Genomic DNA, 27775 nt, shown 5'->3' on the forward strand with positions numbered 1-27775 from the left:
GGGGTGCTCCATTAACCCTTCCCCGCGCGAAAACCGGCTCACCCTGTGCTGGGCTGCTGTCCCCCCCACACACCCCAGTGCTCAGTACCCATGGGGGGACGGATGGACCGACGGGGGAGGGGAAGAAGGGGGGACAGCACGGAGAGCCCTCTGCTCAAACCACGCCCCCCCCCCCCCCGCTCCCTACAGACCGCATATAGCGGTCAAGTGCCTCTCCATGCGCCGCCTGTCTGCAGTGCGGGCGCGTGGTCTGAGGCAGCGGGGCCTTAGCCAGGGTCAGTGTGGGTCCTGGAAGGAACTGCAGGCAGAGGGGGAATTTCTGCAAGATATACATGCCGAAAACCTGTCCTGTCTATGCTGTGTGCTATGCTGATCCTGCTGACAATAAAAGCAAGCATCCTGTTTTAAAAGTTCCTGGCGCCCTTTTCTACTTATTCTACTCCTCACTACAGCCTTGGCCTGGATCCACTGGAGAAGCCCTGAGACAAAGGTAAAACTGGCTCAGCTACACTATGCTGAAGCAGGTAGAAATCTTGTTTGCAGTGCAAGAGAGACTGATTGTGTGTACACCCTATCTTCTGGAGCCGGGTGGGTGTAGGGGTATTACATATATAAAAGAAGCGCACTCTCCACCATGTGAAAATGTAACAAATGGTTTAATATATATATATTAAAAACTACTGAATCTTTACATTTTTCACATACCTATAGTAATTTAAAATGTTCCAGTATTCTGGTTTGGATGCAGAATAAAATGTAGCACGTTTTATATGGCACCTCCTAATCTACAGTGTAAGGACAATACTGCCTTCATTCTTCCAAGTGGTGGCTTTCTTACTACAGGTGGACAACATTTGAAACACTGACTATTTTTCAATCACTGATGTGCATGAGTTGCAACAATAGCTATGCGACAGCAGTTACTAACCACGATAGTGCGCAGCTGGGGAGACTTGCAACCTGCACAGAAAGGGTTAACATGAAACCTCAGTGAGAGTGGGAAGCCTGATGTCATGTGAGAGGGTTGGAATGAAGAGTATGTGGCAGTGTGCGAGCTTTTTAGTCTCTCCCTCTCCCACACCTCCCATATTCCGAATGGTGATGTGTGACATATAAGCCCAGACTCCGCCCAGCAGACGCATACAAGCATTGCACAGCGGGAGAGAACAGACGCATTCACTTGCTCAGGCAGACAGGAGCTGAACCGTGGTGGGTGTGCTTGTCTCCTCCTGGTAAGTACTTGTGAGCAGCTAGTATTGAGAATCTAATTAAGGGAATGAAAGCTGAGGACTGGCATAGTTCTCACGTTTAATATATACCTGTTCATGCAAAAGACGGGTCGGTTCATGACACTCTCCCTGTTGTAAGACACGTGCCTTATTAAAACCGGATTGTCAGGGTATTGAGCAGCAATTTACTGAGTTTGCGGTGATTTAGATATTCCATGTTGCAAAGTGAGACGGGGACATCCTATAATATTGTAGTATTTCAGTGGCCCAAAGTTGGTGTGCTACACTGGCTTTAAAAAGCGGTCAGACAATTACCAGTTACCATGTTGATTTATTCAATGGGGGGTCTATGTGTAAAATAAACTGTACCAGATTCAATGAAGGGAAAAAATCCTATTAATTTTATATATACCGTGTGTGTGTGTGTGTGTGTGTGTGTGTGTGTGTGTGTGTGTGTGTGTGTGTGTGTGTGTGTGTGTGTGTGTGTGTGTGTGTGTGTGTGTGTGTGTGTGTGTGTGTGTGTGTGTGTGTGTGTGTGTGTGTGTGTGTGTGTGTGTGTGTGTGTGTGTGTGTGTGTGTGTATATATATAATTTTTTTTTTTTTTTTTTTTTTGGAAATATTACTGCATGCTCATTTGCATGTCTAAATGAGCATACAGTAATATTTCCATATGCTTTGATGTGGAGGGTTTTTGTCACTTTATTTTTTTACCCACCATAACTTAAGTGTGTGTGGTTTTTTTTGCCGATCAATTGCACCACTTTCCTTAATCTGTATACCTCTGTTTTGTGTAACATTGCAACTTTAAAAAACATTTTTGGTATGATTACCTCCAGTTTGAAATATTTGTTTTATTATGGTCATTTGAAAATCCTTTTATCAGTCATGTTGGGTGTGGATGATAAAATTGTGAGCATACAGACAGCGGTGCTGGGTGATTACTTTTCTTGCCTGTGTCATTTAACCATTTTGCTGCTTTGCAATACATTGAAGCTTTTGTTAGCAAAGTGATCACATGAATTGCTTTACGTGTGTGTTGTGTTGGGTGTTTTTTTTTTTTTTTATAAACAGCAGTGTCTCCCAGTAAACTTCCATCGTAGTCGCCCTCTTGTTTGACTACCAACTTGGCTATTATTTCATTGTGTTTTGGTCCTGCATCTGTTAAGTGATTACATGACTTCTGGGAGGATCAAGTGACAGTCAATCTTAGGATACCCAATGAAGTTGCAATTACGGATTGATTCACTCAGACTTGTATGACATTAGTCAAAAGTGTAAAAGAACCTTTTACCTACTCCGTGCCAGAGATCCAATGGGCCTGCCAGGTGGGGTCTGTGATGTACAGGTACGTCATAAGGGCACCAAAAAAGTTAAGGGGTCAGTAAACAGTACGAAGTCAAAACTAATGTCAGTGGCCTGTTTAAAGGCTGACTGAGGCCTTTTTTGTAACCAAAATATGACACCAATAATTCTCATTTAGCATTAGTTTGTAAAGGTGAGAGGTGTGTGTGTTTTTTTTTGTTTTTTGTTTTTGGTGTGTGGCTACTCCCATTTGTCTGTAACTATGTTCATGTTCAATAAGCACAAGGACAATGGGTTAAGGCACAAGTGCGCAAACGGGGGTGTGTGAGATTTGTTTTGTTTTTTTGGGGGGGGGAGCGGGCGGTTGCAGAGGTCCCGTGCTCTCTCCCCCCCCCAGGAAAATCTTGCGCCCCCCCACTTTGCACACCTCTGGGTTAACGATAAAGAAAATACTTGTTGAGAAAAAAGAACAAAGTTCTAGATATCAGTGCTCAAGATCCATGAATCAATGATCATAAATATATAACAGCTCAGGATATTCAATTTGCTTGAAGATGTACATAAGAGCCTCAGTGAGTATCCATGATTTAGTGTGTAGATTAGCTCAGATGAAAGGGTAGTATGTGTGTATAAAGTCCTACTGTATGGTGTATACTAGGACAAACTGTATATAAACAGTCTGACCCAGTCCTATCACCTTTGTGGACAACCTCTCTAGAGCAACACACACACACACACACACACACACACTTGTCTCCATATGCATAAAGAAGAGGAAGATGTACTCACAGTCTGAGGCAGTTCGGTATCCGTGCGTGCATCACGTTCACAGCATACTTGGAGAGATCCAAATGGGTAAAAAACTTGGCACAGCTTTCGCAAAAATATGGGGCTACAAACCAAAAAGTAAATAAAATAAAAAAACCTTTTATTTACTCTGACAACATGGACAAACGGGTCGATCAGATAGAGTTATTGACCTGTGTCCATGGTGTCACCAGAGTAAATAAAGGTGTTTTTAATTTAGTTTTTTTGTTTGTAGCCCCATATTCTTGCGAAAGCTGTGCTCAGATTTTTACACATTTGGATAGCTCCAAGAAAATACTTGATTGACAAAACAGCCCCTAAAGAAATGCAATTTCCAGACAAAACACAAGCTGTTATATTTTTATTTTTGCCCAGTTAGTTAAGTTTAATTAAGCCAATTGGGTTGTTTTCTTTGTTGAAAATAGGTTGTGTGCTGGCTTCAAAGGATTGCACCTTCTTTAAAACGGCAATCTGGGCTGCTTGAGCTTTTTTTTCTTCCAGTTATTTGAACAGGTTGGTCTCTAGTGCAAGAACACCTTTGTTGTAAATTAGTGGCACACAGCTCTTAAACCTATTTCTCCATGCACCTTGTCAATTCTGGGATTGATCAAATGGTGGTCAGCCGGAAGGTTTCAGTGAGCCAATCAGTAAAGACTACTGAAAATGTCTGCCTTGCTGATTCACTTACTGCAGAAAGCTTCTCATGGGGTCAAATGCCCATATGAAAAATGTATATCCCTGAGCTATGGAGTCGCACGTACCCTGCAGAGATCCAGTAACACAGTGAGAGAACTCGTGGTTCACATACGTACAGTATGTGGTGAATGGACTGCTGCTTTATTTATTGCACTTATTTTTCATATTAATTTACTATATATTTCAGGCTTGGTCACACTACAAAGAGAATCTTAAGGGGATGTGCAATCTGTACTGCTTTATTAACTTAGCTAAATATTGATTTAATTATAAAGTAGTAACGGTAAAAATGGGTCATATTTACAAAGTGGGGCTATTCCAGAAGATGCCTTCAAGCCAACAAACGCCTTGGATCACAGTCACTTGTGTGTGGTGAGATCTATCTATCGCAGACAGACTTCTGACATTTCAGTGACTGTGGCACCAGGAGATAACAACATCACTTTCCTTGGGCATGGCTATTGGGCTCTAATGGGGCTATTCTACTTTAAAAACAGATCTCTTACCTATAAACTACCACTACTCAAACTGTGAGGATAGATGATCAGAAATGTTGCAACACGAGAAGGGGTTACTGCTCAGCTTTTACATGTAGTATGTTTAATTACGTATGTAATGGATTTTCTGGCCTGGCCTGACCCACCCAATCTCACATTGGCCCCTGTGGTCTAACCAGACCCCATTACAGTGTAGTGTCTGGTGGTGCACCTGTTGGCAACAGGACTCCTGAGTCTCCCGCATGATGTTGTGTGGGGATTGCCAACCCAGACAGGTAGCCGAGGTAGTGTGCTGGACTCCTACCTATATCCCGTGCAGCGCCTCCACCTCATCAGGATCCCAGCGTCCTCTTGTGGATGGTCCTGGTGAGGAACTCCTCTGTGGTGCACTCCTCTATGTGATATCACTCCACACTTACACACGAGGGTATGGTTTAACAGGATCATCTTTATTGACTTGCGGCGGGCCAGCTGCCCCTCACAGCGGTTGTACTCAGCCGCTCATGTTCACCGCACTTCCCTTTGAAAGGTGTCCTTTCCCAAATTGGTGGATTCCCTATCTCCCCTTAGGGAGATATTCCCTGTGCCAGGTCCCTGGTCACAGTCTTATGAGCTGTCTCCTCCCAAGTCTGTACTCAGACTTGCTCCTTGCTTCATCATCTACTACCAGCTCAGCAACAACCTTTGACATAACCTCTGAACAGCTTTGCAACTACTAACTTTTGAGCAGTGCTGTGCCTTATGTATCCTCTGGGGGCTGGCACAACTCTGACATCACTAATCATGGATTCAGAGCATGTGACCACTCCCATCCATACATAGGGCACCTCACCAGGGTGTGAGGACAAACCTCCATAATTACTGCTGCCATGCCCATAACTTACCAGGCCTTACTGTCAGCAGGAGAGATGACTGTAGCCATTTTACAGCATGGTTACACGTACTAGAAGGGTGCTATCCGGGTGAGAGGATACTGTGAATTTACGAGAGAGATAACCCTTGGATGCACGCAACCTCTACTAATAGTCAAAATAATAAAAGTTTTATTGAATCAAAAAGACATTAAAACATATATTGTTAAAGCCTAATTCAGCATTGGTGTTCCCTGAAATAAATCTTTTCCAGATGCTTTGAAACTACCCGTTTCTATATCAATGTACAAGCCTTAGAGAGTTTAAAGCTGCAGTTCACTCAATATCCTGCATGTGTGTTTTTTTTTAAATAAATCAGTTCTGTAGTAAGAAAAAATACTTTTAGCATTTTCTGTTTTTAAAAAAAACAAATTTGAAAAACCAATTTTCTTGTATTCTATTTACACAAGCATTTGCTAAGGCACTGCCCCTTCATGTCCTGTCACAAGCCCTGGCACACCCCTTTGTCAGCACTGCCCTCCCTCTCTCTAAACGTGCACTAGCATAAGTGTCCTGTTATTTTCTGGTCACATGATCTTCCTCATAGTACATTCAAGGAAGCTGGAGAAAAGGGATCAGCCATGAATAGCAGCTCGGATAGGTGATTTCAAACTTATTACAGTGTTTATTCCATTCATTGCACGTGTATATAATGTAAAATTGTAATAATTCCATTTATAGCAAATGTGTATATGTGAATATTATTTAGATGTATATGTATGTTACTGAAATGTGGAGTGAGTGCGTAGGTAAATACACACACAATACACTTCCACTGCATGTATGTATGTATGTATATGTGGAGTTATGCGAGTAAAAAAGTGACAAACCCTCCATAGGAAGGCATATAGCAAATGGAAATATTACTATATGCTTGTATATGCTTGTATATGTGTGTGTGTGTGTGTATATGTATATATATATATATATATATATATATATATATATATATATATATATATATATATATATATATATATATATATATATATATATATATATATATATATATATATATATACACTCAAATACGGATAGTGATTCACATTAATGATGATATATATATATTTCACTTTCTGGGAGTATAGGAGTGACCTGTCCTTTTTTTTTTTTTTTTTGTATCCATCATTGAATGTTATGCACCCTCCCTTTACGTTTATTTTGTTTTTGTGTGTGTCCACACAGTTGTTGTATCATTTCCCAGAATCCCTCTGTAACGGGTATTCCCTCTAGCATGACCCACCCAATCTCATATTGGCCCCTGTGGTCTATCCAGCCCCCATTACATGGTCGTGTCTGGTGGTGCACCTGTCGGCAACAGGACTCCTGAGTCTCCCGCATGATGGTGTTCGGGGATTATCAACCCAGACAGGCAACTGAGGTAGTGTGTGCGAGTCCTACCTATATCACGTGCAGCGCCTCCACCTCATCAGGATCTCTGCGTCCGCAGGGAGATGGGTCTGATGAGGAACTCCTTCTTGGTGGTGACTTCCACTGGAGAGTAACTTCTCACTCGCACAGTGGGGTTGTCTTTGAACAGGGCATCTTTATTGATGTTGGTATGGACATACTGCACCTTGCAGCGTGTAGCTCAGCTGCACATCTCGCCGTACTGTCCCTTGAAAAGGTACGCCCTCCCAATGGAGTGGGATCCCCTCTCCCCGTAGGGAGATCACCCCTGTGCCAGGTCCCTGGACACAGTGCGGCCTTCTCAGGCTTGATGTAGAAACGGGCCACTAGTTACTGCACTAGTGGGCCCTTCATTTCCCAAGTCTCATCACAGACTTATTCCTGTAACTCTCTCCACCGCTCTCCCTCCAACAACTAACTTTTATCAGTGCTGTGCCTTATATACCTCAGGAAACAGGCACATCTCTGGTGTCACTAACTGTGGACTCAGAGCATGTAGCCACTCCCATACATACATAGGGCACCTCACCAGGGTGTGAGGGCAAACCTCCATGATTACTGCTGGCATCCCTGTAACTTACCAGGTCTACTGCCAGCAGAAGAGACAACTGCAGACCATTTTACATGCATGGCTACACCTCTCTGCAGTGTGTATTTGTATAGGTCTGTAGTGCATGTTTATAATGCTAGTCAATTGCAGACCAAGATAAAGAAGCAAAGGTGATCTCTGAACTGTCTCTTGTAAGACACCATAAGGCCGAGTCCATAGAAGGACAGGCCGCGCTAAGCAGTGCTGACGCTCCGCGCTGAGCCCCTGCATCCTCCATGAGGATGTCTTTAGAGGGGGCTCACGTGAGCGTCAGCAGGCGTGCTGAGGAAGCAGCATTTTCGTCCGACGGGATTTCTGTTCCAAGTCACGTGGCGGCCAACAACCAATCACAGGTAAGTGAAGCAGAAAAATGGATACATGTAAGTAAAACTTTTGTGATTCTTTTTCTGTGTGCCTTGTGCTGTGACTTGTGTGCTGTGGCTTGTGTGCTGTGACTTGTTTTCTGTGATAGATCCAGCACTTATTGAGGACTTGATCAACGAGGTCTCCCTCAGAGATCCATTGTGGAACCAACGTTCCAGAACTTATCATGACAGAAATGTCCACAATAAGCTCTGGAAAGAGAGAGCGCAGCTACTGAACACATCACGTAAGTATTTCTCCCCCCTTTTATGCTTATACATGTGTATTTGCCTTCCCCCCCCCCCCAAAAGCATACCCATACGCCTGTATACATGTATTTTCCCCCCAGGTATGTGTATACATGTGTATTTTTCTTTCCCGCCAAAAGCATACCCATACGCCTGTATACATGTGTCATCAATCGATAGTATCCATAGTATAAAAAATGAATTTTATATCAAAATTGATGCCATTTTTTTTTTTGTAGCATCAATTGCAAAGGCGAAGTGGAAGAACCTTCGGTATGGCTACTGGCGGGAGCTGAAGAAGTGCAACCCACCACGTTCATGGGACCCTGGACCATGCATCGGTGAAGGACCATCGACGTGGCCATATTTCGAACTGATGAGCTTTCTGAAGGAGCAAATGCTGCCAGCCAAATCCTCTTCAAATTTGGAAGAACCCAGAAGCCAGGAAGAGCCTTTCGTGGAGTTGTCCTTTGTTGACGATGACCCGAGCTCAGAGCCTGTTGCTTCAGTTTCAACGCTGGAACCTGCACCTAAAAAGCAGCGTCCCAACACAGACTTGAAGCGCAAAATGGTCCAAATAAAATAAAAATATAATACGGTTTGATGCAAGCCATGATGACTACTAACGAAGAACTGGAGTTCTTTAAAAGCTTGGTTCCATATGTCATGCCTCTGGACAAATTGTCAAAGCTTCGGCTGCGGCAAAAAATTCAAGAACTTGTTTTCGAAGCGGTGGCCGAATTTGAGGCGGATAACTAGAAATGTATTTTCAAACTATAACGTTTTCAGTTAAAATTAAAGTTTAAAAAAAAGTTATGTTACCAATGTAGTTCAATAAATATTTATACTTGTTCATTTAACTTTTTTTTTGTCTGTGTTTATTATCCATGTAGGGATTTAGATTAAACAATTGTTAATAAATTTATAAAAAAGGTTATGACCACCACATATTTACTGACTGTCTCACACGCTCCCTCTTACACTGGGTGGGGGGGGGGGGGGGGGGGGGGAGTGACCTCTGCTGTCCCGCTCCCACCCCCCAAACACACCATTTTGTTAGTCCCCCTTGCCGGCGCAACTCACCCGAGCCCCCCCTCCCCTCCAAACACCTCCAAAATAGCCCCCTTGCCAGCGCAACTCACCCGAGCCCCCCCTCAAGTTTTCCTCCTTGCCAGCGCAACTCACCCGAGCCCCCCTCCCCCTCCAAAGTTGTCTTTGTCAAAGTTGTTACTTACACTATTTTTAATAAATACATGAATAATATTGACGCGTGATGAAATAGCTAAGAATAAATGGGAAACGAGTGTTAAACACAATCTATAAAAACAAGCTAAATATAGTAGTACATTCTAAATAAAAAGCAACCAAATACAATGGCCGTGCATACCATTGAAATGAATATTCTTTCACTAAAAGATGCACAGATGAATGAAAGACATTTAATAAAAGGTATAAAAGAACAGTGAATACCATTATGATAAATATACATTAAAAATTCACCAGTGTCAATATCGACGTTCAACACTTTGGCATTAAGGTCTGCATCTTATGGATACAAAAGGTTTCTCGTTTGGCTAGACTTTGTCAGTTTCCTCCCCTCCAATGTATGGGAATGTGCTCTATGCCTTTAAAACTTAACTTCTTTGGGTCCGAATTATTGTGAATTTTATAATGTTTAGACACATTGTGTGATAGAACACTTTTTTTTTTATATTCCCCAGGTGCTCTAGAATTCGCACTCTTAGAGGTATAGGAGTGCACCCTATGTATTGAAGGCCACAGGGACACTCTAGGATGTATATCACAAATTCTGTTTTGCAATTATTGTATTCTTCTATATTGAAAGATTCACCAGTACTTTTTGATACAAAATGTAGTTTATCCTTGTCTTTGTGTGCACAAGCTTTGCACATACTGTAATACATCCATAAAACCCTTGGGTTTATCGAGCCATGTAGGTTTGTTGTCTATTTTCTTTTAAAAGGTGGTTGGGGCCAGTCTACTTTTACGATTGGGGCTTTCCTAAAAAGGACAGGAAGTCTGTCAGGTATATGGTCTTTAAGGACGGCCTCATTCTTCAAGATATGCCAATGTTTACATAATATATTTTTTTATTTTGGGTGCTTCTGTTATACTGCGTTTAAAAAAGACATTAAAATTTTTGTTAATTTTTGCTTTTATTTTTATCCATTAATCTTTTTTTCTCAACATTATCAATCTTATTCTTAGCTTTCTCTCTAGTGGTGGGGCTGTATTTTCTGACGATAAATTCAGTATGTTTCTCTTAATTCCGCGAAGCTGTCCATATGGGATGTTTTCAATCCAATCTGGATTATGGCAGCTGCTTTTTTTTTTGTTTTTTTAAAGATAAATATTTGGCCAACAAATTTTTTTCCAGAGGATTAAGAAAAATCCTTCTTTTGATATGGGTGCATGGGAAAGCATCCTTGATAATACATCACACGAATTTATGAAACTTATAAATCAACAGCAGAAAAAGAAAATGGCCATTTTAGATTAAGAAATACATGCCATTAAAGAGAAAAGAGCCACCTTTAGAACATTCAGTGTTTAAAGAAAATGGTAAGATTTTACAGAAAAAAAAATATAGTCAATACTAAACAGAATAAATTTAAACGAGACGAAGAAGACTATGCCAAAGGGAACTTTAAAAACTGGAGTACTAATAGAAATTTAGAAAGAGAAAATTATTTTGAAACTCAGTTTTAAGAATCCAACAAGAGAGAGCACGTATCATAATCATATTAACAAGAAAAGAGAGGAAGGGATAAGAAGTGGTTTAGACACAATGGATAGAGAATCACCCACTTCAAAGCGTTAGATATCAAAAATCTCTGTATAAAAGAGAAGAACCTTCTTACCATGTTTCAAACAAAGAGAGAGATTTGAGAAAATCCTAAAGATGTACGACATGGTAAAGATCATGAACAAACTCGGACAAGAGTGGGGGTTTGTTGTGTGTGGGGTTTTTTTTGGGGGGGGCAGGGAGATTTTTAGATTTGTGAGAAACCAGGAGAATCGGGTTTCCCCATTAAAAGAAATGGAACCCCCTGTGGGATAAAAAAAAAGGGTTGGAGGAAGACAAAACTTATTGAAACGGGGAAACATAAACACACAGAAAACATGCAATATATTCAATTTAAGTAAACTAAAACTAACTGAATTTCAACAGAATGTAATATCTAAGGGCCTCACATTTGCACCAACTATAGGCCCCAACAGGCCTCACATTTGCACCAACTATAGGCCCCAACAATTTTTTTTTTTTAACTTTCTATTGATGCTAATCAATTTTTAAGGAAATTGACCATAGAGAGGTTTTTTTTTTTTTTTAAATCAAGCGTCGCACAAAAAGGAGAGATGTCAATGAGACAGTTACCATTAAATAGGACTAGTGAGAGTTTTAAACACACCAAATTTAAAGCCTAAATCCACTTTTTATGCCAGCCATTAAAAAGGTTGTTTTTAGAGGTATTTTATCATTTGGTGACTAGTGATTTTAATAAATTAACACAACAATCTACTACATTTTAAACATAACCTGAAAAGAAAGTGAAGCATTAGAAAGTCTAATAGAAAGTTATGACATTGTAATAAAACAAGGGGATGGGGTGGTTGTTGTGGGCCAGAGTTTTTTTTAATGTAGGTGACGCCAACAGAATTCTTAACGATACTGATACTTAATATTAGATCATAACCCCACTATGAGATTTTTCACAGAATTGAAAACTTTATTATTAAAAGGAAAAGATTTGGGCATGCGCGACAGGAACGGAGATGGAGGTCTGAACTGAGAGCTCCGTAACCCGCCGGCAGGAATTAAATAAATATTGTTCGCAAAACTCAACTTAGCAGCAGCGAAATAGCAGCAATCAATAATATAACACCCACAGCACAAAAGTACATGGCGGCCACAAGAAAAAAATCAAAACAAGGTAGATGTCCGCACTTACTTTGTGGGGGCTAAAAAGCCTAGGGAGACGGACAGCATGGCGGCATCGGATTCAGACTCCGCACCGGAGATAGAAGTAGGGACGGACGACCCAACAGGCGCTATGAAGAGGGAGATAGCGCAGCTTCTTTCCGACCTTAAAACCTTCTTCAGAGGTGAGGTGGAACACCTGCGGAAAGACATTTTAAACATCGGAACCCGCACGAATGACTTGGAGGAAAAAATGGAGGAGTCCACTAGATGCCAAAAAGAGACAGACTCCAGGGTCACCACACTGGAACGGAAAGTGGCTGAATTGGAAGAACGCCACGAGGATAGCGAAAACCGCGACAGGAGGAACAACCTCAGGGTTAGGGGGATCCCTGAGAAGATACAAGACCCTGAAGCAATGCTCAATAGATGGATGACCTCCATAATGCCGGGAAAGACAGACAGAACTGGTAATGGACCGGTGCCACCGAGCGCTGAGGGCCCGTCCACTGCCTAACAACCCCCCCCGGGATGTAATCTTACGCTTACACCACTTTACCACAAAAGCAGAAATCTGCAAAATCACCAGGGCTACCCCTACAGTGAAATTTGAGGGAGTAGAGATGGCCATCTATCAGGACATTTCCCCGATCACTCTATCCAGACGCCAGGCTCTCCAACCGGTCACTAGAATCTTAAGAGACAAAAATGTAAGATATAGATGGGCCTTTCCCTTTGCCCTGATTGTGGTGCAGCACGGACGGTCTCATGTCCTCAAGCACTTGTCAGATGGTCAGGAGTTCCTGAAAAGGCTGGACACACCGAATGTGCTGCAGCTGGAAGCCCCTGGAGAACGCCCTCCAAGGCAGGCAGAATGGGAAAAGGTGGACTCCCCAGCCGGCCATCGTCAGGAAAAACCAAGACCCTCAAGACCTGCCTGAAGAAGGCGTCTCCTGACTGTTTTCTAGTTCCAGCAGAACTAGGAGTTACTGTTATTACCCCCGTTGTTCTGCAAATAAAGAGACTATCACCCTCACTAAAAGTTGCCTGATGATTACAAGCTCCAATGTCACCCCCCAGCCCCCTCCCGATGGTCCGGGCCCAAGCGGTAAAATCCCTGCTAAAAAATACAAGAAATCTGAGGAAAAAAGGAATAAGGGAAGAGAGACTTTATATACTCACCAAAATGGTGTCCCAATACGATCCGCGGGAAGAGCTGATGAAGAAGCGCCAAATCAGAATGGCGGACGCAGTTTGGGCGCGAAACCTGGGAGCTCCGTTCAGCTCCACCCCCGAGACACACCTCCTTCAGCTGCGCGCAGGCGGTTATGCGCACTGGATCGGGCGGATGTCGGGAGGCGGTCCTTCGCAGAGCCCCGTCGCAGGGGAAATGACGTCAGAGGCGGCGCCTACCAGGAAGGAACGAATGGCACAGACGTTTGAAACGGAGGATCGGAGGAGGCGACGAAGGATACGCCAAGGAGGGGGGGGGGTCTCCGCAGAGCGGTGCACGCATTCCCCGGCTGGGGAGCAGAGGGGACAGTATAAGAGAAATAGGAGCAAAAAAGTCTACCAAAAATTATAGCGTAGCTAATACACTGTAGACGCTAGAAGTTAGACAGCAGCAACAACTGAGCTTAGAGGATAGTCTTTAGTTAACTAATTACATAGTTGAGTTTAAACTTTAGATGTTTAGGAATATTGCTATCACAGGATAATGTTAACACTGCCGGCGGGGGGGGGCAGGTGATTGCCCTTATCCCCACCCGTTGGCATGTGCCCCTGGGGCTGGACTGCGGCCTTAAGCCACAGCCCGGTCAAAGACCTGGGAATCCGTGATCTGGAAGACACCCCGCAATCTCGGACAGAAAAAGGGGAGCATCCAGAGTACTGGCGGTTTTCCCAGGCAGTAAACCATAGGTCAGCTAGGACCAAGTTGGTTTTCCCTGTACTTGTTACAAGGCTGTATGTTCCCTGTCATCTCCCTATGTGTTTTCCCACCCCCTCCTCAGGCACCCCAACAGGAGGTCTCACGACGTCAAGAGGTCAGCAACACCGCTACTGGCAGCCACAGAAAATCCAAGGCACGGGTAGGAAGGAAAAGCACCGCACCCACAGAGACTCACTACACACACAAACATGGCTCTAAAGTTCTTATCACAAAATGTTAAGGGTTTCAATTCCCCCCAAAAACGCAGAATCGCCTTTGCAGAATTTAAGCGTAGGAAAACTGATGTTCTTTTTCTTCAAGAGACGCATTATTGTTCTAACAAAAACCCAGGGTTTCCAGACAAAAATTTTAGAAGGTTCTATCTCGCCTCAGCCAAAGAAATGGAATAAAATGGCAACTCCTTTTTTCTTAACAAAGTCCCGTTTGAGCTGGAAAAAATAAAACGTGATCCAGGAGACAGATATATAATACTGGTGGGCCAGCTACAGCAATGTAGAATAACTTTGGCATGTATATATGCCCCATGTGAAAACGACCCTCAGTTTTTTGAAGAATTTTTTCTTAAACTCAAACAATGGGCAGTGGGCAACATAATATTAGCGGGAGACTTCAATAAGGTCCTAGATCCGCGAATAGACAGATCCCCGAGACAGGAAAAAGCGAGACAAATAGGGCCAACAGCTCTTATAGAGGGGTTACGAAGAGGATGTCTGGTAGACATCTGGCGGGAACAGCACCCGGGCGAGCGTACCTATACATTTTACTCACACCCACATGACAGCTATAGTAGACTAGACCACTTCTTTGTATCGAGCAGAATGGTCCCACAAATCACCGACACTATAATCCATGACATCTCATGGTTGGACCACGCATCAATCGAGCTACAATGCACTCAAATTAGGACGATCAGCCCGGGGGCAAATTGGAAACTAAACGAGTCCCTGATCAAGATCCCTGAAATAGCCCTGACAGTTAAAGACGAGATTAGGCAATTCTTTGTCACGAATACAGGCATAGTGGATTCCCATATAACACTGTGGGAGGCCCATAAGGCCACGATGCGAGGAATGCTGATTAGTCTAGCAGCAAGACGGAAAATAAAATTAACACAGCTATATAAGAGGTTACATGAGCTCTCTATACTACATAGCCGATCACGTAGAGGGGACATTCTTAAGGAGTTGAAGGATGTAAGGATAGAACTTAACCTCCTCCTCACATCCCAGGCTGAGAGGGACATGAGTTGGACCAACCAATATGAAATTCTTTGAGAAAGCCAACAAACCGGATACTATGCTGGCTAACAGGATCAGGAATAGGCAACCAAGTTATAATATACAGGCTATTAAAACTAAATCTGGGGAGATGTCCTCCAACCCTAAACGCATAGTGGAAGAATTTAGACTTTTTTATGAACAGCTCTATAATGGGGAGAAGGTAACGCACAACCCTAAAACAAACCAATTATTACAGACCTTCTTAAAGGAGGCAGCCCTTCCAAGGCTGAACAGACTGGAGCGCGAGGCAATTCAGACTGATTTCACTCTGGAGGAACTGACCGCGGTCATTAAGAATCTAAAACCCTCTAAAGCCCCAGGACCCGACGGGTTCTCTAATTTATACTACAAAAAATTTGAGTCTTGGCGGGGGAACCCTTTTCGGAACAGATGCTCCAGGCGTCGATATCTATAATTCATAAGAAGGACAAGGATCCCACAAATTGTCAAAGCTATAGGCCGATCTCCTTAATCAATTCGGATGTTAAGATATACTCCAAATTACTGGCCAATAGATTGAGCGGGATCCTGCCAAGGCTTATCCACCCGGACCAGGTTGGCTTTATTAGAGATAGACAAGCGGCCGACAACACTAGAAGGATAATAGATATAATTAATTACATTAATGCCAACGGGGTCCGCGGTATAGTGCTAAGTTTAGACGCGGAGAAAGCCTTTGACAGGATTGACTGGCCATACATGGAGTCCACGCTTGGAGCATTTGGGTTCGGAGGTAAAATTTTAGGGGCAATAAAAGCATTATATACAACTCCGACTGCCAGGGTGGTACATCAGGGTTTTCCATCAGAGTTGTTTAAAATCAAAAGCGGGACCAGACAGGGATGCCCACTCTCGCCCCTGTTGTTCGCCTTATGCGTGGAACCGCTAGCGGCTCACATACATCGCAGTCCCGATATTTCGGGAATACAAATCCACTCCCAAGAGCATAAAATAGCTCTATATGCAGATGACATAATTTTGTCTCTGACGAAACCGCTTACCTCGCTGCCCAATCTATTTGCTTTACTGGAAAAATTTCGTAGAATCTCTGGTTTTAAAATAAATCAATCTAAATCGGAGGCACTAAATCTAAACATCCCAAAGGAAACAGAGAAATTATTGGAAATTAACTTCCAGCTTAAATGGCAGTCCAAGGCTATAAAATATCTAGGGATCTATCTCACCAATCGTAGCTCCAATCTATATCAAGAGAACTACCCGAGATTATTAAGAGCCCTCACGAAGGAACTAAAGGACTGGTCCGCATACGGTATATCCTGGATTGGCAGAATCTATTGTGTGAAAATGAACCTCCTCCCTAGGATACTGTACCTGTTCCAAACTCTTCCGATACCCGTAGTGAGATCTGACATTAAAAACCTGCAGAATGCAGTCACTAGATTCATTTGGAAAAACAAAACACCGCGGGTAAAAATGTCAATTATGCAAAGACCTAGGGAAACTGGAGGCTTAGCGGTACCGAGTTTGATGGCATACTATAAAGCGGCACAATTATGCCAAATTACACAGTGGCATGGTCATCCGGAGCAGAGGCGCTGGGCGGCACTGGAGCGGGAGGCATGCGCCCCGCTAGAGCTTACGGACCTAATTTGGTATCCTAAATCTAGATTAAAAGATCTCAGAGATCCGCTGACCTCTGTGCTTAACTCGCTCTCGGTCTGGGATACGGCTAAAAATAATCACTCATTAACCTCAAAACATACTCTGATGACTCCCCTATACGGAAATCCAGACTTTGCTCCAGGGCTGATCGATAAGAACTTCATGCGTTGGCAGAGATTGGGGTTGCGAAGATTAAAAGACCTGGAGGGGCGCGACACGATTAAACCATTTCTAATTCAGTCAGAAACGGACCTACCCAACACGGAATTTCTTAGATACCTCCAGGTCCGGGCATTCTATACCAAACACCCGAATAGGCCGCCTCTAACCAATTTTGAGAAGCTCTGTGATCGGGGAACCGATACACGGGGACTCATCTCTGCTCTTTACAGAGAGGTGGTCAGGGTAGACATTGACAGCTCACATAAAACCAGGTTCATGGCACAATGAGAGACAGACTTGACAGGACCATTAGAAGACGATGACTGGACAGCAATCTTTAAGGCTGCGGCCAGTAGCTCGATATGTACGACATTGAAGGAGAACTCATATAAGGTACTAATGAGGTGGTATCTCACCCCAGTTAGATTGGCAAAATTTGTCGCGGGAGCTTCCCCGTTCTGTCCCAGACAGTGCGGGGAACGGGGAGATCTGGTGCACATACGACTCATTCCTGTCTGGACACAAATTAGGGATTGGTTACAGAGGATATTTCTAAGCCTCAAAATTCAGCTTGACCCATGGGTGTTCCTGCTGGGTAGGCCCACAGATGAGGTCTCTAGATCAGGCAACAAATTAATAGCACATTTTGCCACGGCAATGAGGTGCGAGACCGCAGCACTGTGGAACCAGAACGCAATTCCATCAATAGATAAAATCCGGAACAGAATTTGGTTTGCTTGCCAGATGGAGAAGTTGACAAGTCTGGTCAACGACACTGGCACAAATTACCAAAAAGTCTTGTCGCTATGGTTGGCACAGACAGATATCCCAGGGATGAGCAATGCCGCCGTCTGGCTTTGATAGTGACAGATGGGTTCTCCTTCGAAGACGGAACAAAAACGCAGGAGATATGACACCGAAACTAAGCTTAAAAAGTAGGCTAAGGCAATTTACATGACCCCCCCCTAAAGCCAAGTCAGGAGCAACATGACCACAGATAGATCGGAGCCTACAGTGCCACGGTGAGACCAGTGAAGGAAGAGAACAAAGCTACCTCCTCAGCGCCACCTTCCCTTCCCCCCCCCACCCCTAGTACCCCTCCCCTCCCCACCTCCCCAACAATGTCGTGTCTACCCCTCCCACGTTTGTCTAGCTGTTGTCTGTCACTCAAATTATTGAATGGTACCAATATGATACTTGTATGTAATACCCTTGAAAAACCAATAAAAGAAAGTTATAAAAAAAAAAAAAAGGAAAAGATTTGGTGATCTTAAATGAAGATGAGTTCAAGTATTTATGTAGTGAGAAGGCTAAATTACCACTCCTACTTTCTCCCCAAAATTCATAAAAGTATTGACAACCCCCCGGGGAGATAGATGATAATATCAGGCCTCGAATCATTAACTAGTAATTTGTCCCCCCTTTTTTTTTTTTTAACAGAAATATGACCTTCAAGTTATATGTAAAGGATACAAGACATTATTTGAATTTGAGATAATATTGAATGGTACAATGATTTAATATTAGTAGATGTGACATCCCTTGATACCTCAATTATACATAAAGATGGGGTAAAAGCGGTTGAGCAAATATTAAAAGGAGTTGGTGAATTAAAAGAACAGGTACAGTTCCCTATTGAGTCAATGATATTTATTTTAGAGAAGAAATGTTTTTGGTTCAATGATAATTTTTATCTACAAAAGTGTTACAGCAATGGGGACCAGGTTCGCACCGAGTTATGCCAGCATCTTCATGGGCACATGGGAAGAAGACCGCATTTGGTCTAACCATGAACTCGTTGCGAACCTGGTCACCTGGCGGAGATTCATAGATGACATCCTGTTTATCTGGTGGGGTAGTGGCGAAGAGCTAGAGATCATTGTCTCCCACGTATGTAAAAAAGATCTGAATTTGAAATTTGCAACTAATTGGAGTAAGAAAGAGCTAGAATTTATTGACCTTGTTATCTATGTAGAAAATAGTATGCTTAAAACCAGAACTTTAAAAAAAAAAAAAAAAAAAAAAAAAGTTGATGATAACTTCATTATGGAAAGCAGCTGCCATAATCCAGATTGGATTAGAAACATCCCATATGGACAGTGTGGCGGTAGGGAGGGTTTGGCCCGGGATTAACGGGGTTACCCCCCAAGGGCTCCCCTCTAACCTCGCCAGGGAGACAAGGGGTTAACTGGGCTGAGGCCCAGAAATGTGATTTTACCCTTGTTATAACCTGTAAATGTATTCTCCCCTGTGTCCCTTTCCCATTGTAATGTCTGGGTTAATCAGTACCTGCATAACACACACACTGGGTCATCAGGGGTTAACTGGGTAAGCCCAGTGGGCTAGTTAATGCGTTATCTGTGTATTCCCTTTGCCTCATGGGCCTGCAACTGCCTGTGTCAGCGTGTAAGTGGATTGCCTTGTATGGGTGGCATCTTATGAGGAATAGCTGCAGGGCAGGGATGTCTGGAACATGAGGGGAATATTTTAACCTGTCTTGCCTGCCAGCAAGGTATTCTGAGCCTTGGGGTACAGCCTCCGGGTCACCCCCCAAGTACACACATATTAAAAATATAACTTTGTCATAAGAGGGACATATATTTTGGATAAAGTGACTTTTTGCAGTTTTTGAAATACACCGGCAGAATGCTAATGGTGTGCTAATGTACAGGCAGAATGCCTGTCTTTGTAATGCGTAAGGAACCAAATGGTGCCTCACATGAGTATTCACGTGAGTCTATTCACTGGAAGTGTATATCAACAGAGAGGTGTGATACATCGCCCTGATCAATAGGTAACTGACCTAATTGGTTATGCGAAAAGCCAATAGCCCACTTCAAAAGGTTTTATTGATGGGGCCGGGGGGGGGGGGGCTACCCCCAACAGGATATCAAAAGTGAGTAACTTTATTAAATATAAGAATACTATGAGATGTCCTTGGCTGAAAAGGATAAGAATTACATATGTGTATCCGTTGGATGTAGCCCATCGTTTTGAGGCTAAACATTGTACATTTACCTGTTACGAAATGCCAGATATTAATATCTCTATTAATGTTCATATTACAATGTAATTTTTGGTCTTCCTGCGAGCGTCAGGTGCCACCGGCCGTATTAATATATCTCACCAGACTGTGTATTACGGAACGGAAGTTATGCAATGATTTGCAGTAAATATGAAATTTTGGTTGAAGTTCTGAGAAACTGCAGCCCCCCTGCTATGATAATGAGCAGGGAAGAGGATGCCTTTGTAAACGTGGTAACTCACATTTACACACCAAGGTTTCCTGCAGGAGTGAACATGACAAATGTCCACCCTGCTTCAAAGGGTTTATTGATGGGGGGGCTACCCCAAGCTGGAAGTCCCAAAATGAGCTTCAAAAGCTTCCAAGGGACATTTGCTAGCCGTCTCGGCACCTAAGGTTACAGATAGAGGGACAAACGGTATATAAACTAGCTGTCCACCCTCTATCATGTGTTCATGTTGTTCATGCTGTTCATTGTTCTTCATGCAAATGATCTTCATGCATGCATGTGTCCTACCTGTTTTGCTGTGATGTCAACTCAAATGGGAGAAGTGGCAGGCTGTGATCCTGCTGGCTTTCTTGCCATAATCTTTAAGTAAGTGTCTATATTTTGCCTGTTATTGTATAATCTGTTGTGTTCACCTTTATCAAGGAATAAATTCTATTTATCATATCTAAGTCTCGTCCCAGTTCAAACCCAGGTATATATATATATTTATATATATAGTTTTTTGGTGTACAATTACAGCCTGTCGCAAGCTCTCGTGACAGACAGCTTCGCAGAATTAAGAGCAACTGTACAGAGGAACATATTTACCGTCAGCAGTCAGAAGTTCTGGTGAACAAGTTTTAAAGATAGAAAATACAGCCCCAACACTAGAGAGACAGCTATGAATAAAATTGATAATGTTGAGAGAAGATTTATTAATGGATAAAAGCAAAAATATTAACAAACATTTTAATATGTCCTTTTTAACACAGTATAACAGAGAAGCACCTAAAATAAAAAATATATTATGTAAACATTGGCACATCTTGAAGAATGATGCCGTCCTTAAAGAACATATACCTGACAGACCTCCATGTAATTTCTAGAAAAGCCCCCAATCTTAAAAGTAGACTGGCCCCAACCACTTTTAAAAAGAAAATTGACAACAAACCTACATGGCTCGATTAAACCCAAGGGTTTTATGGATGTATTATGTGCAAAGCTTGTGCACACAAAGACAAGGATAAACTACATTTTGTATCAAAGAGTACTGGTCAATCTTTTAATATAGAAGAATACATTAACTGCAAAACAGAATTTGTGATATACATCCTAGTGTCCCTGTGGCCGCCAATACATAGGGCACCTCTAGACCCCTAAGAATGCAAATTCTAGAGAACCTGGGGAATATAAAAAGTGTTCTATCACAAAATGTGTCTAAACATTATAAAATTCACCATAAATCGGACCCAAAGGTGTGTTATGTGTTTTTTTTTTTAAGGCATAGAGCACATTCCCATACATTGCGGAATCATTTGACGCCGCCGAGCAAGGTGAGGGGGGCACGAGAGCAAGGTGGAGCAGGCAGGGGGGCGCAGCTGAAAGTTGGCGCTCCCCTGATCTAGAGTACAAGCAAAACCTATATGTAGATTGCGGGTGCATGGGAATAGTGGACTTTCCCTTAAAGTCACAAATAATCTAAGATGGTGGGTCTGTGAGATGATGGTTTTTTTGGGGGGGCGGAAGGGGGGGTTGGTGCTTACGGAGGCCATGCGCTTCTCCAAAGCATTTTAATTAAATGCCGGGAGACCACGCATGGCCTCTGTAAATTTCCTTGCCTTGACTCGGACGGCTTTGGGCGACGCGTCGCCATCGCAATGCGGCATCAAATGACGGCGCGGTGTCACGTGCCATATACACGCGGCGCCATTTGCCGCTTGAGCCAAGGTAAGGCAGTGGGGGAGAGCAGGCGGGGGGGCACAGGGCAAAAAGTTTGTGCACCCCTGATCTAAGACATGGGTCTGATTTATATATCTATATCACTTTTTACTTCAAGCACCCTGTTTCCCCACCTTGAAGTCAAACCTTAAAACTCGACTCTTAAATTAAGCGTTTAAATAGCTTAGACCAATGGCTACTGTCCCACACCCACAGTCGCTCTTACCAACCATTGTGGCTAAGCATTTCGTGTGTGTGGGAGCGCGCTTGAGCGGAGTGACGTCAGGTGCTGGTCTATTTCGTGGCTGGCTAGTTGCGCGAGTGAGGGGGGGTGACGTCACAAACGTTTCACCCTCATTGGCTGAAGTGCACACGTGACCAGGACAAGCGCGACAAAAATGTTTATCGTGCTGCTGTGCGCGCGCAGCTTGGACACAAAAGTTTGTACGCGTGAGATCAAAACAAATTAAAGCAATCACTCGGCCTGGACGAGGCCTTAGATTGTAATCTCTCCGAGGAAGGTATTTCCTTTCCTATTGTCTTTTGTTTGTACTTCTTGTATTCTAGCGTCCTGTCTTTGTATACCATTGAGTACATCGTGGTCTCTGTATACATGCATACTAGGTGCTGCATTTAGATACACTTTTTCCTTTTTTTTTTTTTTTTTTAAAGAGCAAAACTTGGAGCAGAGCTTCACTTAAGACTGGTGTGGGGAGGAGTTGTTCCCTGCAACTCTCCGTTTCAGCAAGGAAAATCCCTGTTTGGAAGAATCCCTGGGCTTCCAGAAGCAACCTCTGTGCAGACTCTGCAGCAGTAAACTGTGAGAAATTGTCGGGGAGATTTTCGGGATCTGGCTTAGCACAGCCTGTTGCGCTTGGTATGTTCTAGGCTAGTAAGGTGGATGGCAGTATAAGTTTGGTCAGTGCTGCATGATGGAGCTAGGTTTTTGTTTTGATTTTCTTTTCTCTTAAAGAGCAAGGTGCCAATTTATTGAGTCTGCTAATCAAACCACAAAAGTGATATCCTTGGATCTGGTTTTCTTGTAACACCTGTGTTGGTACCACTGCCCATATAAAAAGGGGACTCAGAGTATGTCTTGTCACATATGGTGGTTGAAGTGGGATCTAGAGAAGTGAGGTGAGGCAACAGAAGGCAGATTGTGCGACGTGTGCCATAGGCGCAAAAGTTGAGACTGATCCAGAGATGTCTGCAAGAGGCAGAAACGTGCTATATAAGCACTGAAACGTGGAAGATGGGTACCCAAGAGTGCCACAGAAGAAGCACTTGTGGTGAAAAGATTGCCAAAGAATAACGCGTGTTGCACACATTACAAGAGTAAAAAATGTGCTGTTCCCCCTGAATGCGATGAATAGGAAGCAGAAGAGCCAGAAAACTCTCACCACCCGACACTCGCTGGAAAAAGCTTGGGGGGGGGGAGAGAGAAGTTCCATGGACTATGTATTTGGCAGGCTGCTGAACACCACTCTCTGCAATAGTATAGGAGGGAGATCCAGCAACTCCATCTTTGTGATAGTACAGTACTTTAATAGTTTTATCTACTCGACATAATTTTGATTTGAATGGGCAATGTGAGTGTTCAGAGTAAGAACTGCAGGAGAGCCAAAGAAAATAAATTTGTTGGAAATACGTGCTTCTAAAGAGTCAACTATTTTCCAAGACATCAAAAGATAACCATAGGCAGCCGAGCTAAGACTAGGTCTGTCTGACAAAATCATCCTTAAAACTGAAGAGAAACGTGCTTTACAGTGGGAGTTGTATACGAGAGGTTAAACATGAATTTGAACGGAGAGTTCTGAAGCGTGGCTTGTGCAACCAGAAATCCAAGCTGACTGGCAAATTTTCTAAAGGTGAAGCAAAGCAAAAGTCAATGCACTGGAAGCTTAAACTACAGTTGACAACTTTACAAGCTGAAAGGTGACCTGGGAGGCTAAGGAAAGCAATACAGCTGCAAGTCTTCTGCTACAGCTGCATCAATCAGATGAAGACGTTTGGGTAGTGGCTACAGACAAACATCTGAAGCAATAGATCAGAAATCTCAAAGATCAACTAGAGGAGGAAAAGAGATGCTCCTCTGTATGGGAGGAAGTATTGTGAATGAAAGCGCAGCAACAGAGCAATCTGCCTTGTTAAGATCTTGCAGCTCCTGCTGAAATCAAGCAGCAAAACCTGAAGCAGATGCAGAAACATCACAAGGCATTTTAGTACCTGTGTTGCGCAGAAGCTCCATGGGGGCGAGTGGGAATTGCAGGTCTTTAAGAGCCAAGAATTACAGGAGAGCTGAAGGGATAGCTGCGAAGTCCAAGAAAGGAGTATATGCGGGCACTTCAGATCCTGCAAAATCAACTGACCTACCAGAGTGCGGAGTCAGAAGTTGGAGAATCCGATTTCGGAGAAACTACTGCGTATCCACCTAGCCGACCTGGAATAGTTTCCGACGTTAAGGATTCAGAGCGGCCTATGGCAAAAGCAGAATTTAGCACTCTGTCGAACGGCAACGTGACGTCGCATGACCTCGTGGCGCCATTTGAAAATGTTATAACGCGGTCTCATTCTGCGGACCGCGTTTATAACCGGGTTCAGCTGTATTATCTTATATTACTATTCTGATTTATTTAAAGTGTGTGGTGAATTTTACACAAATGTGAAGAAAAAAGCTATTGAATCTCATTGTGGATGAGTGCACATGTTCCCACCCTCTGCTTTACCCAGTGGCGGATTTCCCGTTAGATCCAAGCCTAGGGCGGTAAAAATGTCTGCCCCATATACATTTGCCGCACTCTTGGGCCTATTGGATCATACCATTGATGTGTTTGCTGAGCAAAAAGTGCGGAAACAGAACTTCTGACTTAAAAATAAATGGTGAGTACGTGACTAATATATATTTTATATTTGTGTATGGGTATATTTAATTTTGAATCTATGGGAATACGTTCACTTATAATTGGGCCCTGAAAGTTTGCACGGGGGACCGCATGTCTAGTTACGCCACTGGTTCTGTTTACATTTTTATAGAGGGCATTAACTGGTCAACATTTTAGATTTTAGCAGAATTTAGTCTTATTTCCCAGTAACTGAATGCAGAAGGCGGTATTTATATCCGTTTCCTGGCTGCACAACTAGGGTAATGCTAATGGGAAAATACATGTTTGTGTATTTTTTTTTTTAATGAACTTTTAGTAGAAAATGCCCAAAAATATATGTATATATTATACTTTACCATTCAGCAGAACAGCAAATAAAGTGGCAGCACTCACAAGTAAGTATCCAAAAAAGTGTACTGTATTAGGACACATACAGAACCAACATTTCGATCCCAGGGAGGGATCTTCAGGGGGGTGTGTAAACCCCCCTGAAGATCGCTCCCTGGGATCGAAATGTTGGTTCTGTATATGTCCTAATACAGTACACTTTTTTGGATACTTACCTGTGAGTGCTGCCTCTTTTTATTTGCTGTTCTGCTGAATGGTAAAGTATACTCTACATTTTTTTTATGGGACTTGCACCTTGCCTTACGGATTTTTTAACTTGGAGTCCTTGCTTTTTCTATTTCTCTTTTTTTTAAATGGTTGCCGACCAGTTCGGTTTATGAATATGTACTGTAGCTATACTGAACCCTAGACTTATGAATGGATAAACCGTACTTCCTTTGTGAACAATGTAACAAGCCCAAGCAAAACATCCTATTCTGCCTCTTGCTGTGACAAAGGAAACTCCATTCAAGACCGTTGCCTAGAATTGTACAGTAACAAAGTCTTGGAGCTGGGAAGGTCTCTCTGAAAATGTTGAGCGCTTTTAACTCTCTACATTTGAAAAGCCTGTGATGATTAGAAGTATTTTTTTAAATTGTTTTATTTTACTTCCATACTGTAAATTAATTGTGTAGTGGAGGTGTTCCCTCAGGTAGCTGTTACAGGAAAATAGTAGGTTTTTTTTTTTTTCTTCTCTAAATCGGTGACGTTCTGCGCTCCCTTCAAATTGAGCTTCAACCTGGAGAAGCAGTGTCACAGAATATAGAGTAAGGAGTTCTGCTGCCTCTGAATCTCCCAATGGAATTAGAGCTGCTGTCCAAGAATTCACCTGGTCTTGCAGCTTTTGGGTCACAGTTAAAACTCAAAACTGAGTTGAATATGTCATAACTAGGAAAGGGATGCCAAGATCTCACAACTTGCATTGATTTTGTTAAACCCTATTACGCAGCCAGTGACTATGTCCAGAATTGGCTTCCGCAAACCATAATCTACTGGGAACAAAACACCATGACAGTACTGTACATCTGTCACACAGTGAAGCTCTTCTTGCAGCCATAATTGCCAATGATTTGGAACTGAATTAACAATTTATGTAATTTCAGAGAGCAGTAATGTTGAGACTTCAACTGAATTGTGACATTTTCTAAGCATAATACAGGTCTCTGCTCTCTGAGGTGGGTGTGGTTTTTTTTTTTTCTCCCTACAGATTCTTCTTGAGATGGACAAAAAACTGACACAATAGCTGTACTGAGAAAAGAAAAAATATTGTGGGATTTAATTTGTCTTATGACTTTTCACTTCAATAAAACAAATAATTCCTCAAGTGTATTTACAACAAATGTTCACAGCCCAGATATTTGCTGCATCTACGTATAACGTTCAATAACAAAGTGCTTGGTATTCATGTCACTGCACTTCATGCATATTGTTCACTGCACTCAAAATATCTTGTGAGTCTGAAATTGTGACGGAAGTTTATATCCCGGCTGTATTTTTCTTTCCCCACATTTGTGACACAATTGGGGGGGGAAAATCAGTAAGACTATTGCATATGGTTCAATAGTCAATCTATTTTTATTCATTTATTCCCCGGGAGTTACGTTTTTATAAGCCATCTTTATTGCCAACTCTGAATACATTAAGCTTTAAACCTTTATTTGAATTTGCATTCTTCGTTATCAGTTGAAGCTTCTTTACAGCCATCATGTCATATTAGCTATTGGTCGGTGTCTTCGGATGTGTGGTCGTGTCCTGACGTGATATACTGCAGTGTTCTCGGAATCATTCTGTGCCGTCACGGTTCTTAATCTCCTAATCTACTCCCAGGTGGAAGATAATGAAGCTTTCTTTTAGTTGTACTTTAAGAGTAGAATTCAATGTTAAATCAAATACAGTGGTAACGCATCACATATTTTATATTTCAGTGACAAAAGTGATATACAGAATGCCATAACGATATATATGAATATAGGTCATTAACATCAAAATGGCTTCTAGAAGGAATGCTACAAAATCCTCTGCCCCAATTAGTTTTTTTTTTTTTAAAGGATACAAAGAGAAACATTTAATGAACATGTGTAAAATGTTTTGTACGTTCTTTCCAAGCCTCCCGCCCAACTTTACTATAATCCTTTACAGTATTAAATCCACGGAAAGCATCATAAACTCTATGTATTTACATGTGTACTAACAAATGATTCTGGATACCTTACCTTGATTGTTAGATATAGGAAAAAATACAAGAAACCGTGTATATATAATTTTTTTTTTTTAATTGATTATTTGGTTACTTCAGTGTTGAGGGATACTGCAACAATAGTAGAATGTAACCAGCAAAAAATCCCAACATTGGGAAACAAACAAAAAAGCGTACAGTAGTTCTAAGAACGTAGTGTTCTCTTGCTTGAGTGGAAGCATGACCCCAACACTGCTGGTACCAGTCACATTGCAATAGTGGCTCGGATGTGGACGAGATTGGCTCATCTGCAGGTGCAGAAATATTGCTTTCCTAACACTAGAATAAACCGAACCCTTTAAAATG

The 27775-nt window shown here is 42.5% G+C and overlaps 1 protein-coding gene across 2 annotated transcripts in view; it reads left to right on the forward strand.

The window, feature by feature from the left end:
• Positions 1-471: 471 nt before the first annotated feature.
• CSRP2 (cysteine and glycine rich protein 2) overlaps positions 472-27775 on the forward strand; it is a 40511-nt gene continuing 13207 nt past the window's right edge. The window contains exon 1 of one of the 2 annotated variants that reach the window (XM_075600205.1): positions 472-490. The gene's annotated coding sequence lies outside the window, so the exon portion shown is untranslated. Of the gene's footprint in view, positions 491-1073; positions 1233-27775 lie in introns of those variants that run through there. The other variant, XM_075600206.1, reaches the window with a different exon arrangement.

Source organism: Ascaphus truei, chromosome 5 (assembly GCF_040206685.1).
Source record: "Ascaphus truei isolate aAscTru1 chromosome 5, aAscTru1.hap1, whole genome shotgun sequence".
In the NCBI taxonomy this organism is placed as follows: Eukaryota; Metazoa; Chordata; class Amphibia; order Anura; family Ascaphidae; genus Ascaphus; species Ascaphus truei.